Source organism: Amblyomma maculatum, chromosome 8, assembly GCF_055883805.1.
Source record: "Amblyomma maculatum isolate TAMU_Amacu chromosome 8, ASM5588380v1, whole genome shotgun sequence".
NCBI classification, from domain to species: Eukaryota; Metazoa; Arthropoda; class Arachnida; order Ixodida; family Ixodidae; genus Amblyomma; species Amblyomma maculatum.
Genome location: NC_139351.1, coordinates 38,326,918 through 38,340,601, shown reverse-complemented (window position 1 = coordinate 38,340,601; position 13,684 = coordinate 38,326,918). Strand labels below are relative to the sequence as shown.

Genomic DNA, 13,684 nt, shown 5'->3' with positions numbered 1-13,684 from the left:
CAGACGCGAGAAATAAAACTATCAAGTGCGTGGTTTTTAGTAGAAGCGTGCAATGCGCCCAGCTGTCGTTTCTGAGCTCGGCTGCAATGCTCCACGCGGCTGTCACTCAAAAGTACAAGATCAAAGGAGGTGAATGCGCGCCGGCAAGGCGTATAATGAGAAGTAGCTTGTGGCTAGTTTCCGTCAAGCGCGACACGTGAAGCGCAACACGTGCATCTCAGCAATGGCTGATGGAATTGGAGATAGTCTGTGGTACATAACCCTTTCTGTATAATAAATACTGTGCCAGAAAAAAAAAAAACAGTCCCTGTGGCGCAGTGGATAGCGCGTTGGACTTCTAATCCAAAGGTCCCGGGTTCGAATCCCGGCAGGGATGATACTGTGGATTAAGATGGCTGACCTTTTATCATGCAAAAGCTCGTGAATTCGTACTATAGCTGTTTCATGATTTCCAGTAGCAACGCATTAAGGGCATTTTTCTCTTTTGATTACGCGGCGCTCTTCATAGGCACAAGACGTTCGCTGCCGTTTAGTTAGAAATTGTACTTTGTTACACGAGCGAGAGCGAGAAGGTGTGTAAACTTCCTGTGTGCGCTTCGCGTATTCTCCCCACTTTCGACGACTGAATGGCCCGAGAATTCGAATTCGGTAGCTTTAAGTGGAATGAAAAACGTTTCAGGAATATAAGGGAAACTGTGTGAACAGGAAAAAAAAGAAGAATTTTGCTGAAAATTTCTAAAACTACATCAAACTCTTCACACCAGTGTCATGCTAATCACCACCGCTGCATGAGTATTTGTCCCTATCAGTGGGAATTTTCGGTCTTTATTTTGTGAAACAATCGACGGGCATATATTTAACGTTTGTTTCGAGGCGGTTCAGTCAGTCAATAATTTACATTTCATTGCCACAAAGAGCCCGTTAGGGGCCCTCTACATAGGTTAAAATGCTAGGTCAGCAGACGAAGCTAGTTTAGACCCGTTTCAGATGTATATATTTATATATAAGTGTGAAGCAGCGGAGACACGCTTTAGGGATGCCTTATGAAAGACTTCGGGATTATTGCAGACGCGCTAAGAAACGCGGTAAAACATAAAATGGATCAAAAAGCAGAAAATTGCTTTATTAGTCTAGAAATAAAAACAGCCATACAGATACACCGATTGTTAATTTACGTGAGATGCACAAATAAACAGACAGCCGGAGAACGAGCCAAAATCAGCAAAAAAAGAATGACACAAAAATATGCAAGTTTGGCATAAGCAGGAATGTAAGCATTTTCCCCTGTTTTATTCCGCTTATAATAAAGCGAAGTTTTCGAAGTAAAACCTTGATGAAATAGAAAGTAAATCCCCGTTTTAGATTTTAAGTGGAACTTCCATATTTTGTCCCAATCTACTGTATAATTCGCTGGCCGGGAAAGGTTCGAGTATTATGGATAGTGAAACTTGCAGTATTCATTCCTGTTTTTTTTTTGACGGGTATAACAATATTAATCGAATTTTATCGGAAGTTGGTAAGCGTTAAGAATATTTGCCTTTACCGCATGGCACAGGTTCCTTTTTAACATGAGAGTAGCATCAGCCTTTATTCGGCATGATTACAGAGGCCAGGAGTACCGGCAATAGTTTTATCAAGAGTCACCGGTGTGGCATTCCTGTTCTGTTAAAGTGATGGGCAGCTAAATTATTTAAGTACCCATATCTATATAACGCGGGGGAAAAATCTAGGAAAGTAGCCAGAATGTATGCAGGGAACAAGGATGGATAAATAAAGAGCTTTATAAATATGGGTAAAATACAGAGAATTTGCAGATAGGATAAATTCCATAGAAGAAAAGTAGAGCATAGAAATTTATCGAAACTTGAAAAGGCAGGTCAGGAGGTAAACTTTTTTCGATAATTCAATAGGCAGTGTCTTACATTTTGAAGCTAGGTGAGAGTTCCTTAGAACCCACAACTACAAAGAGCAACTTAACCTAGATGATACATTTGCAGTGTGCGGTAAATCCGAAGAAACAATTGAACATAATATTGGCCTCTAGATCGAGCAGAGTCGCCGCCTAGTGTCATAGCGGCGAACCCTACCCAGTGTGGATGCGTGTTCGCGTCACGTGCCAGCCCGCAGTGAATTACGTGCGCGCGTGCGGTATGCACAAGGGTGTTTTTTGCTTGTTCCGCGGTTCCTGTGCGCTTGTTCTTATCTGCCTCATGCACAAGAAATATTAACCAATAAAAAAAAATACTTGCGCATATCGAGTATGTCACGCAGGTAAGGACATCATGCATCGCGGTCTTCAGCGCTTGAGATTCTTTGACAAGCAATGTCTCAAACAAAGCGCTGCGGTCGTTAGGCGCTGTGTCAAAGCAAAACAGGTTGCTGCCGTCAATACAACTTAACGCAAACGCTCAAAAACTGTATATTCCCGTTTCTGTTTGGAATACCGCAAAAACTGGAACATGCGACCGCAGACTGCTGCATAGCAAAATCCAGTTTGAAGAAGCCACTATGTGCCTTCTGTATCCACGATAGAGTTGTCTCAGTACGTTTTTTTTTTTTTGTTTTGTTTTTCTTTTTTGCTGTTAAATCTATATCGCGGTGTCGGGCGCTCGATTTCGAGAACAGGGGGTTCGATCTCGGTCGTTCCGAAAGGCGCTCTTCGGCTAGCTGCGAGATTTAACTGCACGTTAAACAATCCCACGTGGTTAACGACACCAAGTCCCGCCTCTACATCATTCGTCATATAGCCGATGTCGCACGGCGCGTTAATCCTATATATATATATATATATATATATATATATATATATATATGTGTGTGTGTGTGTGTGTGTGTGTGGTTTGGTTTGTGGGGTTTAACGTTCCAAAGCAACTCAGGCTATGAGAGACGCCGTAGTGGAGGACTCCGGAAATTTCGACCACCTGGGGTTCTTTAACGTGCACTGACATCGCACAGCACACGGGCGCTTTTGCTTTTCGCCTCCATCGAAAAGCGGCTGCCGAGGCCGGGATTCGATCCCGCGTCCTTGGGAACAGTAGTCGAGCGCCGTAACCACTGCGCCACCCCGGAGGGGTCATGTATATATATATATATATATATATATATATATATATATATATATATATATATATATATATATATATATATATATATATATATATATATATATATATATATATATATATATATATCTTCTGTTGAAGCCTACTGCGCATCCGACTTAACAGTGTTAATGTGCACATTTCGCTTTAGAGAAATGCTCGAACGTTTGAAAACAAATCTTTGCAGCGCCTGTTACACTGAATATTACACAATACACGTAGATCAATGTACACTGGTAGCCGATTATAATCATTAGAGCCCCTTTCGTCTGTGCTGTCTTTCGGGCAGACTGGTTGTTTCTGCCAATGGGAGTAAAACAGCTTCATACGCGTGCTTAACCATCGGTATTTAGAGTTATTTCACACTGCAACACTACCAGATTATCTGCCGCACGAAGCATCCGCCTTGTTGCGAGCTCGACAAACTCAATCCGTTCACCGCTCTACTCGTGAGCAGTCAGCTTTCCTGTGCGGTGAGATTTCCTGTACACTGTCAGAATAATCTCATTTTTGGCGAATACTTGCGCCTGGTTGTCTAGACACAGTTGATGTCCACTCAGTCTACGGCAACCCGCCGAGTAGTACGCTGTCCGTGCTACATTATTAGCCTGCTTTATCCTCGAGTCAAGTACGATATAATGAACCAGACTGCCTCGATTCATTCTAAAGTACTGCAAGTCAGAGCACGAACCTGGTATTTGCGTGGGCTTGACACTTAATTTGCCTGTCTCACTCGTGTAAGGCACGCGCACGCTAATGAAAAGGCGATAAGATATGTCATGTTCAGGCCCAAATATCAGGCCTGTGAGCGCCGTACAACGCAAAAAGCGTTCAAAGCGATGCCAGTAAACCTAAAAGACGGGTGGTTGCGTGCCTTGTATTCCTGAAACGCGCGCATTTTTTTTTTTCTTTCTGCATTGGCGAAATATTTGTTTCTGCAATATTAGAACACTCTAAACAGTAAATCGCTAATGCATTGTAGAAGGCACGTTTTCATCGCCAAAAACCCGCCGTAAACTCGGAAGCAGAGATACGCCGCGTGCATTTCTGCGATCGCCGCCGGCTGCCGATCCCCACTATCAGAGCGACGGTGGCGCCACCTCTAGGTCGATCTCGCGGCGAATACTTGTATATGATGGTATCCATCGGGATGTCGATGCGTACGCAGTCACCCTCCATCAGGCCTTAGGATTTGTGTCCCAGTGGAGGGTAGCCAACCGGAGGCCTTTCTGGTTAACATCCCTGCCTTCCACCCTCATTCCTATCTGTCTATCTAGTGGTCGGGTGAATGAATCTGCGGTGCAGTTTAGCAAAAAACTGATTGAAAGGTTGGTGGCTCAAAAGCAGAAGGACGACATAGAGAAAAAGAATAGCCCATACGATTACGTCATCGCCATAGAAGGTGAAGCCGATATCTTTTGCTGGTTAATAGCTCATTTGCTAAGTTTAGCATTGTGGTTTTGAGTAACACTGGAAAACTACGGAGGCCCGCGGCGTATTCTTGTTGCACATACGCACCATACGTGACCAGATCTCTCCTATTCCTCTGGTTCACGCAGTTACATATTTCCTCCTCGCAGTTGACTTTGCTTAATTCTTGTAATATGTTTTGGTGGCCGATACAATCAATGCGCTCCTTACATATCTAGTTCCAAAAGGAAGTTTTCACCCAGTGCGGGGGTGGTGTTTATGACTTCTTTAAAGCAGATTTTTTTTTTCTTATTCATTTAAGCTCCAGAATACTCACCTCGCGCTGTTTTTAAGACGTCACAAACCGATGCAGCTCTTTCTGAAGAACATCATTGATGAGGTCCCGGAAATTATCACCGCATGCATTTAATACAGTGATAGAAAGTTGCGGAGAAAACTTGAAATGGTGGATTGTACTGATGCATTCTAGGCCATTAGTCTTCTCGATAGCTGGCGTTACTTGCGTTAACTAGGCCAGAGGTTTTGGTAGGCGTGTTACTATAGCCTGCAAAAAGTGAATCTTTAAGGTGCTGTCACAATAAGAATTCGACTTTCTTCTTGTCGGTCATGTCAGGATCAGTGCGTCGAAAAAGCTTCTTCATTTCTTCGACATAAGCGAGGACGGTCTCATCCGATACCGTAGATGCATGCAGCATGAAGTAAAGTTTCTTTATCTTGTCTTCGTTATTGCTGAGAATCGAAAAGTTCAAGCCAGTGATTCACATCTTCATGAGGCCTTTCTTGGAGAGCGGGAACTCATGGAGCTGTGGAAACCCACTAGCGGCGTCTCTCTCTCGAGACATCGTTGAGGATGTCGAGCCTACGGGATTAAGTAGATTTTTATAAATGGTACTCTACTATCGATCGTATCCGTATACCGTCAACGAGGTGGTAGAAAAATGCTTGGAATATGTAGCACTCATTGATTACGAAAAAGCATTTACCAGGGTAGACATTTGGGCAAGTCGGTACCGATCCATACCATACGAGAAGCGCAACACCAGGACGACGGACAAAAGGGGAGAGAACACAAACCACAACCCAGGCGCTAACTTCCGACTGACGAAGAAAACCAAAAACAATCATGTCGAACGGAACCTGAGCAAAAGTAGCGCATGCGTTGACCGAAGAGAAAGGTAATAAATTGAAAAAAAGATGCAAAAAAATGGGAGATCACGGATGTTTTGAACCCAAGAAAGCCAGCTCTCGTTTAGACAAGAAAATGGACGGTGTACTAACACAGCTATCTAGCAAGGCAGCAATCTGTGCGGCTTCCACAATTTCGCGAGTTATCTTATCTCTAGTCTTAGCAACGACTGAGCATTTATCCAAAAAAGGCACGCACTTGCAATATTTGGCATGCAAAGCTAAATTGCTGCCGGTATGTGTCTTCATGTTGTTATTGTGCTCCCGAAGATTTTTATTCAGGCATCTACCAGATTGCCCAATATGCTGCTTGCTACAAGAGAGCGGAATATTGTGCACAATGCCCTCAGTACTAGTCAGTGCTGGTTTTGTTCTTGTGCCGTCTTTATTGCGCTGCTTCCCAGCGTGAATGCATTTCAACTTGCCCAGATCTTAGCTTAACTAAGCGCAGTGCAGAGGCCTTCGGCAGACGCTGCCGTTGACCCGGCACCTCGATTCGGGATGCAGCTAGAACCATCGACTCCGCCTACGCACAGCCACACCTCTCCGCTGAGCGCACCACATCCAGAAGGACACGGAAATCTGAGTGGACCTTTTCTTTTCTTTTGTAGATCATCTTCTTTGTTGTTGCACGTCTTATTTTACTTTCTTTGCTCTAGCGTTTTTTTTTTTTTTTAATGTTCAATTAGTCTTTTATTTTTGTTTACGCGCCGCCACCTCGCGTGTGAATCTCTTCTCCGCTGTCCCTCGTACGTCACAAATTTGGCCCCCGCAACAGGATGAGGCTGGTGGTTACTGTAACTTAGGTACCGGTTTTCGTACGAAAGATGAGAGTGTCCGATCTGGTGGCGGCAGGACAGCGCATGGGGATCCAAGGTGCAGAATTGTGTAATTGGGTGAGGAAATGCTTAGGAGAGTGCTAAGTGAGAGAGCTGCTGAGTGGAAACGTTAGGCTGCTGAGCAGGAAGCATCCATACAAGGTTTGGACCAGGAGAGAGATAATTTACTATTACGAGTGAGGCTTAAGTAGTCCGGCAAGCGCAATATAGATGCTGACTCTGATGTTTTTGGTAATCTTCATCCAATCTGGATAAAGCTTTAACAGGAGCTGTTGGCGGGCTAGTTGGTGAATGTCTACCGTAGTCATGGTGAATTGCGCAACAAACACGACACAAAAGTAAAAGGAACACGTAGCACGGGAAAACTACATATGAGAATAAAGCGACATTAGAAATCTCGTATAACTAGCTTGACCAGACCTTGGTAGAACGGGAGAAAGAAGATGGCTATGCAATATGAAAGAGCACTGAACAAGGTTTGAGGGGAAGCCTCAGTTCGCCAGCCGCCCAGAATCTTCATTCCGTTAAGCATTGGCTCACACTTGCAATCTTTACAATGGGTAGGCAAATTCGACTCACCTCCGTTTTCTAACAATTTGTCACGCTCCCGTGCCTAGTCGTTAATGCAGCGACTCGTCTGGCTTATATATAGAGCCCTCCACACGTCAGTGGGAATTCGTCGACCACTCCGGCGGCACAAGAACAGTAATGCTTGCCGTGCCTCTTTTCGCACAGGGCTTTCTTCTGACCGATCCGCGAGCATAATCCGCTCAGCTTTTTGGGCGCGGAGAAAACGACAGGTACGTCGTACCGACCGGCAACCTTCTTCAAGTTGTGCGCTACTCGGTGAATACAGGGGACCACTTGTGGTCGCCTTGATCCCGGCTTAGCATGGGATGTTTTTCTTCTTGCCTTTCATTTTTTTTCTTATGGAGGGTCTCTGCTACGCTGTAAGGAGCAGAACACGGAATGCCAGCCATTTGAAGCCTTTCGATCTGATTGTTGAAGCTAGCCGCAGCCAGACGAGCACAATACTTTAATAATGCGGACTTGAGGCAAAGTGAAGCGATCAGGTGGCACGTGACATTCTTGGAGCTTTTGTGATCAAAAAGATAGGAAGCACTTGTGTTAGCGACTCTTCTGTATCGCTCCGTAAAAATGAAGTTTCCTTTCTTGATAGTTTTTTCTGATGTTTTTTGGCCCTGCATTTCTAGCGGCCGTCTGTTGTTAGTTTAGGCGGGTTTTTGATACTGTTATTGTTTTTAACTTTTTCCTTTTGTTGTTTTTTAGTTTTCAGACTGCTTTTTCTTCATATGTTTGAGTGCATTTGCTACGATTGCTCTTTTGCTTTTTCTTTTTATTTTCAATTTTAGTTCTAGGTTTCGGACTTCTTTTGCTTCTCATACATGACTCTGCTGTTGCTACAATTGTTTGGCACTGCTTTTGCTAAAAGATAGCCCTTTTTTTCTTTTCTGATTTCTTTTATCAGAAATTGTTAATCGATCTTCAGGGGTTAAAGGCTTCTTGTCTGCTATCCTGATGTTGCCGATTGCTTTCCACGTGCTGGGTTCCGAGCGATAATTGCGATGAGTCTCATGCTTGAGCTGAATGTATAAATATTCCGAATAATAAACAGTTTGCAGTGTGCGCATGTGGTGTCCCTTTCTTGTTTGTGTCTTTGTTGCGCCGCCGATTTTTTTTACTAAATCACCAACTCGCCCCTTAGGCCGTTATCCTGCATATCATCTAGGGGGCTTGTTAGACTCGCAACAGATATCTGGTGTGCTGTATGTTCACCAATTTCTTTATTGAAAGCACTTTTAATCATTGCCAGTGACGTTAAGGAAACTCCTGGCCCTTTTTCCGAAATTGCAGAACACGAACTACTATAGGTATTAAAATGTCTATTTCTAGATGTACAAGAGAAGGCAATCTCGGCACTTGACATTTTGCGGTCGCAGCAGAAAAAACCTACAGGAACAAATTGAAAAAGTCACATCAAGGGTTGATGCTCTGACGGAGAGCATTGAAAAGGAACATTTCCAAGCACCAAACAATAATGTAATAACAGGGTTCTCCGCGCAACACAGACGCACCCCCCGTAGTGTTCTCTTTCTTGTGTGTGTCTGTGATGCGCTGAATACGCTGTTCTTTGTCTGACAACCAACTAGCTCAGAAGCGAAAGCTATTAAAATACAAAACATTAAACTTTCGGAAGCAGTCGCAAACCGGGACGACATTGAAAACCGGTCTCGTAAAAGCAATTTACTTTCCTTTGATTTTTGCGACACCGATAACGAAACATTGGATGAGTCCGAGCCCAAAGTGATTTAGCTTCGTGCGGAACACCTCGACATAAAAATTAATCCCTCTTCTATACCGAGGGTCCATAAGATTGGCCGACTCAAGGATGACAAAAAGAAGTCTATAATACTGTAGAACCCCTTTATAGTAAAGTCATTGGGACCAGCAAAAATATTTACTATATCCGGGTCTTTACTATATCAGTGGTCGGTGATGGCATGGTCCTGAAGATGCGGTCTGGAAGTTCAATAGGCACTTAAGAAGTCTTGTTGCTTAATGAAAAAAAAAAACTAAAATACCTTCCATCTCGATTTTATCATCTCTTTGTGCAATTTTTTCTTTATAAATTTTTTTTACACTTGAAGTACCTCTTGAGGAGGAGAACAACGTGATTACGAATGCAACCAAGTTCGATTTCATGTGAAAATCGAAGCCTTGCATGAACATGGTCTCCTTTTTTGCTGTTTTTGTCTTTTAAAAGCCAATATCGGATAAATGCGCGTGGCGCTCAAGTGCTGTAAGACCGTGTTCGCTGCACCTCCTCTTTCTGCCTCCGCTGCCTCATGCTTTGTGCTGCACATGGCAGTGAATGTTCACCCATTTCTAGCCCTTCCCTATCTCGTGCTGCTATTTTACTCTCCTTTACTTTCCGAACGGACCACGCCGCCTCATTGCTATGTTTGTAGACAGCTTTACTTTTTTTTTTCCTACGTGCTGCGCGCTATCCCTCACGGCTCATAGGTTTTTATAAATTGGGCTTTTTCTGACTGCTGCTCAGTCTAGTGGTAAAGCCACGTAAACGAACACTCGGCGTTATTTTTCATTTTTCAAATACAAAAAGTCTTGGCATCGCGATTCTAGGTACTGCGCGGGAGGCGATATCATATCGTGACAGTCATTGCCGCGGCCAAAAGCACTTTAAGCGATTTTTACCAAAAACGACTTTACTATAATGGGGGGAAAATGTACAGTTGTCTATGGAAGATGAACTGGGACTTCAGTTTCACTTTACTATATCCGAGTTTACTATAGCGGGGCTCTACTGTAGTGGAGTTCACGGCTTTCAAATATGAGCAAAGTATTTTGGTAGCAGATTCTAAACTAAACAACCCTGATCTTTTTTTACGCGAAGAATATTCTAAATACATTCGTCAGGCAAGAAACCACCTGCACGCATATGCAGTAGAACGGAAAGAAAAATGCGCACTTGGGCATAACAAGATCGGTGGAACAACCTGTATTTTTGACTGCCCTAGAGATTCTTTTCAAGAATGTACCTAATAGCAACTATCACAACCTGTTTTCCAGATTACTGGGAAAATGACTGAACCACTATTTCATATTTTCGTGAATTGTCGAAGCCCAAATAACAAAAAAAAATGCTGATTTCACCGGGCTTTTGTCAATTTCAAAGTCCGACGTTGTTATTGCCACCGAATCGTGGCTAGATTCGTACATTTTTGATTCTTAGGCTTTCTCATCACACTATGTTGCATGTGTTCTTGCACGCAATGAAATTGACAGTGCACCATTGCTTGCAGCTGTAGCACGTCGGAATCAGTGTGGCGTAGGATAAGATTTTAAAATGGAAACACCCTGATGGTCAAGCGTTTCTACAGATCACCGAATTTGAACGCTGCCGAACTATTCATACGCCTTTCGAGATTGCTTTCAGCACTGTCATCAGCAACCACACTTATTGGTGTCTGATCGATATCCTGTACAGAATAGTAGGCCATCGCTTCAGTTCGCATTTTGCAAACTGACTATGAATACACTACCGATTCATCCCCTTCCTACTCGTTTTTGATGCTCAGATGGAAAGTGTTAGATTTGGTTTTCAGTATCAGAGTGAAGTCATAAAGTCGAAAACGCCAGGATTAGTGATCATGAAGTTGTTGGCGGCACTATTCGTTGCAGAAAAACACAAGTTGCCAAAGTGCGGCCAAGGAAGGTATTCTTTTATAAAAGGGGTAACATACGCGGACATCTTTAATGATCTCAATGAATACCTTAACATATTTGATAATTATAAATCATATAGCAACATCGGCAGTATTTGGTATCAGAGATAAATTGTTTTCTTTGGCCTCCGATTCTGTTCCGACTAAAGTAGTTTCGGCAAACCACCGCAAATATAAATCTTGAGTCAATAGGAAATTACGTTCATCAATAAAGAAAAAATCTCGGATTTATAAAATATACCGCAAGACAAGGAACCATAGCTTGTACACGCGGCTACGTAATATGGGCGCAAGACACAAAAATGAGTTGAAGGTTGCGAGGAATGCATATATATATATATATATATATATATATATATATATATATATATATATATATATATATATATATATATATATATATATATATATATCAGCCTTAGCAGAGAAAGAAGTCTGACGGTATATTGAGAGCACAAAAAGAAGGGTAACACTTGCATTTCGGCCATTTCCAATGAAGGCAACCTGATCAAAGATGACGAAGGTAAAGCAGATCTTTTCACCAAGTATTTTCATTCAATTTTTACAAGAAGCAGTAGAGTTGCTGTCTCAGAGACGCCGACAGAGGTACCGGAGTGTAGACATTTAGTTAAGCATTCTGAATCCGCAGTCAGCTTATGGACCCCATGGCATCTGTAGCCATAGTATCTTGAAACATTGTTCAAAGGAGATAGCACCTTTCTTAGCAATAATTTCCAACAAATCACTACAACTTCAAGTGCTACCTGCAGATTGGAAGAAAGCTAACGTAACGGTAGCATTTGAAGAGGGTGATCGTACAGACGTAGGGCAATTACAGGCCAGTATCCTTAACTCCATTTGTTGTACGACGCTTGAGCATGTCCTGTACTCCAATCTGATGAAGTATTTTCAGGAAAATAAATTTTTACTTCAGCTCAGTATGGCTTTCGCTCCGGGTTGTCGTGTGAGCATAACTAACGAATTCACGCATGACACTGCAGCCGGTTTGGACAAACAGGAACAAATAAACGCGCTTTTTCTTGGCTTACGGAAATCATTGGATGGCGTCTAACACAATCTGCCTTAATTAAATTATCATTCCTAGCCATTCTTGAAAATATTCTTGGCCGGATAAAGGATTATTTACATATACGCAAACAGCAGGTTGTTTGATATGAGGGATAAAAGAACAGCGCAAAGCCGAGACAAAGCACAAGAGATACAAACGCAGCCTGGACCCCGTTTAGAGCAGGTTGTTCTAAACGGGGTTACGTCGGCTCCAATGCATGTACTATTGGGAGTGCGTCAAGTCTCTGCGCCTGCTCCACTTTCATTTCCAGTTTATACAGGGTCTTGAATATTTGGGGGCTGGGATTTAAAGAATTCCTATGCAAAATCTACTGCCCCATTCGAGCTGAAATAACGTTCATAAAGTAGAAAAATATCGTCTACGTTATCTGATAAGTGATTCAACATCGGTACTTGTCTAGATTTTCGGAAATCAAGAAAAAACTGCTCTCGGCGACGTGCACAATTTTCGCAGAAGAGAGTCGAAAAGCTATTTTGACATAATACGTCATCTGTCGAGCAGTGAGACAAGCTCCATCCCGGCCGTTGGCGCTCTTGCCTCGCTGCCCGAAAGATGACGCATCATGTCAAAATAGCTTTTCGACTCTCTTCTGCGAAAATTGTTCACGCCGCCGAGAGCAGTTTTTTCTCGATTTCGGAAAATCTAGGCAAGTACCGATGTTGAATCACTTATCAGATAACGTAGACGATATTTTGCTACTTTATGAACGTTATTTCAGCTCGAATGGGGCAGTAGATTTTGCATAGGAAGTTTTTAAATCCCAGCCCCCAAATATTCAAGACCCTGTATAAGTGATTTTGTAGCAGGCTTCAAATCTTTCATTGGACTGTATATGCCGATAATGGTGCCTTGTCTTGTCCCGTAAAATGTCATGCTGATAAGTCTGTTCTGCAGGGCGACTTAGAAAAAGTGTCTTTCAGAAGATACCGGCGACAGGTGAATAGGAATACCGGAACGTTTTCTGACATGCAGTTTACAAAGAAAAAGAAAAAGTTCTCCAGTTCATACAACATAAATAATATTGCGCTCAAACCACAGAACATGTCAAATATCTTGGAGTAATGCAGTTTACAAAGAAAAAGAAAACTTTCTCCTGTTCGTACAACGTAAATAATATTGCGCTGAAACCGCAGAACGTGTCGAATATCTTAGAGTTACGTTTTCCGAGACGCTTCACTGGTTCAATCATGTTAACCTAATTACTGCGAAAGCTTACCGTATCTATATTTTTTTTTTCAGCGGTATTTTAAGCATTCTCCTTCTTCACTGAAAGCTAATTTCTATCTGACTAGCGTTAGATCTATTTTAGGATATGCATTCGTAGCAGGGCATCCGTGCACAAAAACCTAATAGGTAAAATAGGACGGGTGCACAAACAGACAACACGTTACGTAACAGGTAATTATCTTTACTCTGTCAGATATACAGAAAGGGCTGGACTCAAAAACCTGTCTTCACGCAGAAAAGTCCTAAGACTGAAATGTCTTTACAATACACATAAAAATTAAACTGGTATTGACTGTTTATTAAGGAGTCGCATTACGGCTCATCTACGAGAGACAGAGCCCCCTAGTTATGTGATGGCTGCGTCTAGTGTTGAACATTCAATTGAGAGTTTTATTTACTGAATGCTATTTTGCTGATTTCGGAATTCATGCTACTGTGTAGACTTTCTAGTTCTGTTATTGGAAAAAAATACTGTTTTTTTTTTATTTTTCCAAACGTTTCTGTACGCTCTGTCAATTTGTTTTTCCTTTGTTGCTGTTTTTA

General features: G+C 42.4%; 1 non-coding gene across 1 annotated transcript; it reads left to right on the top strand.

Moving 5' to 3' along the window:
• The first annotated feature begins 303 nt into the window (after positions 1-303).
• Positions 304-376, top strand: TRNAR-UCU (transfer RNA arginine (anticodon UCU)). Its single transcript has one exon. It is a non-coding gene; the product is annotated as a tRNA-Arg (tRNA).
• The last annotated feature ends 13,308 nt before the right edge of the window (positions 377-13,684 follow it).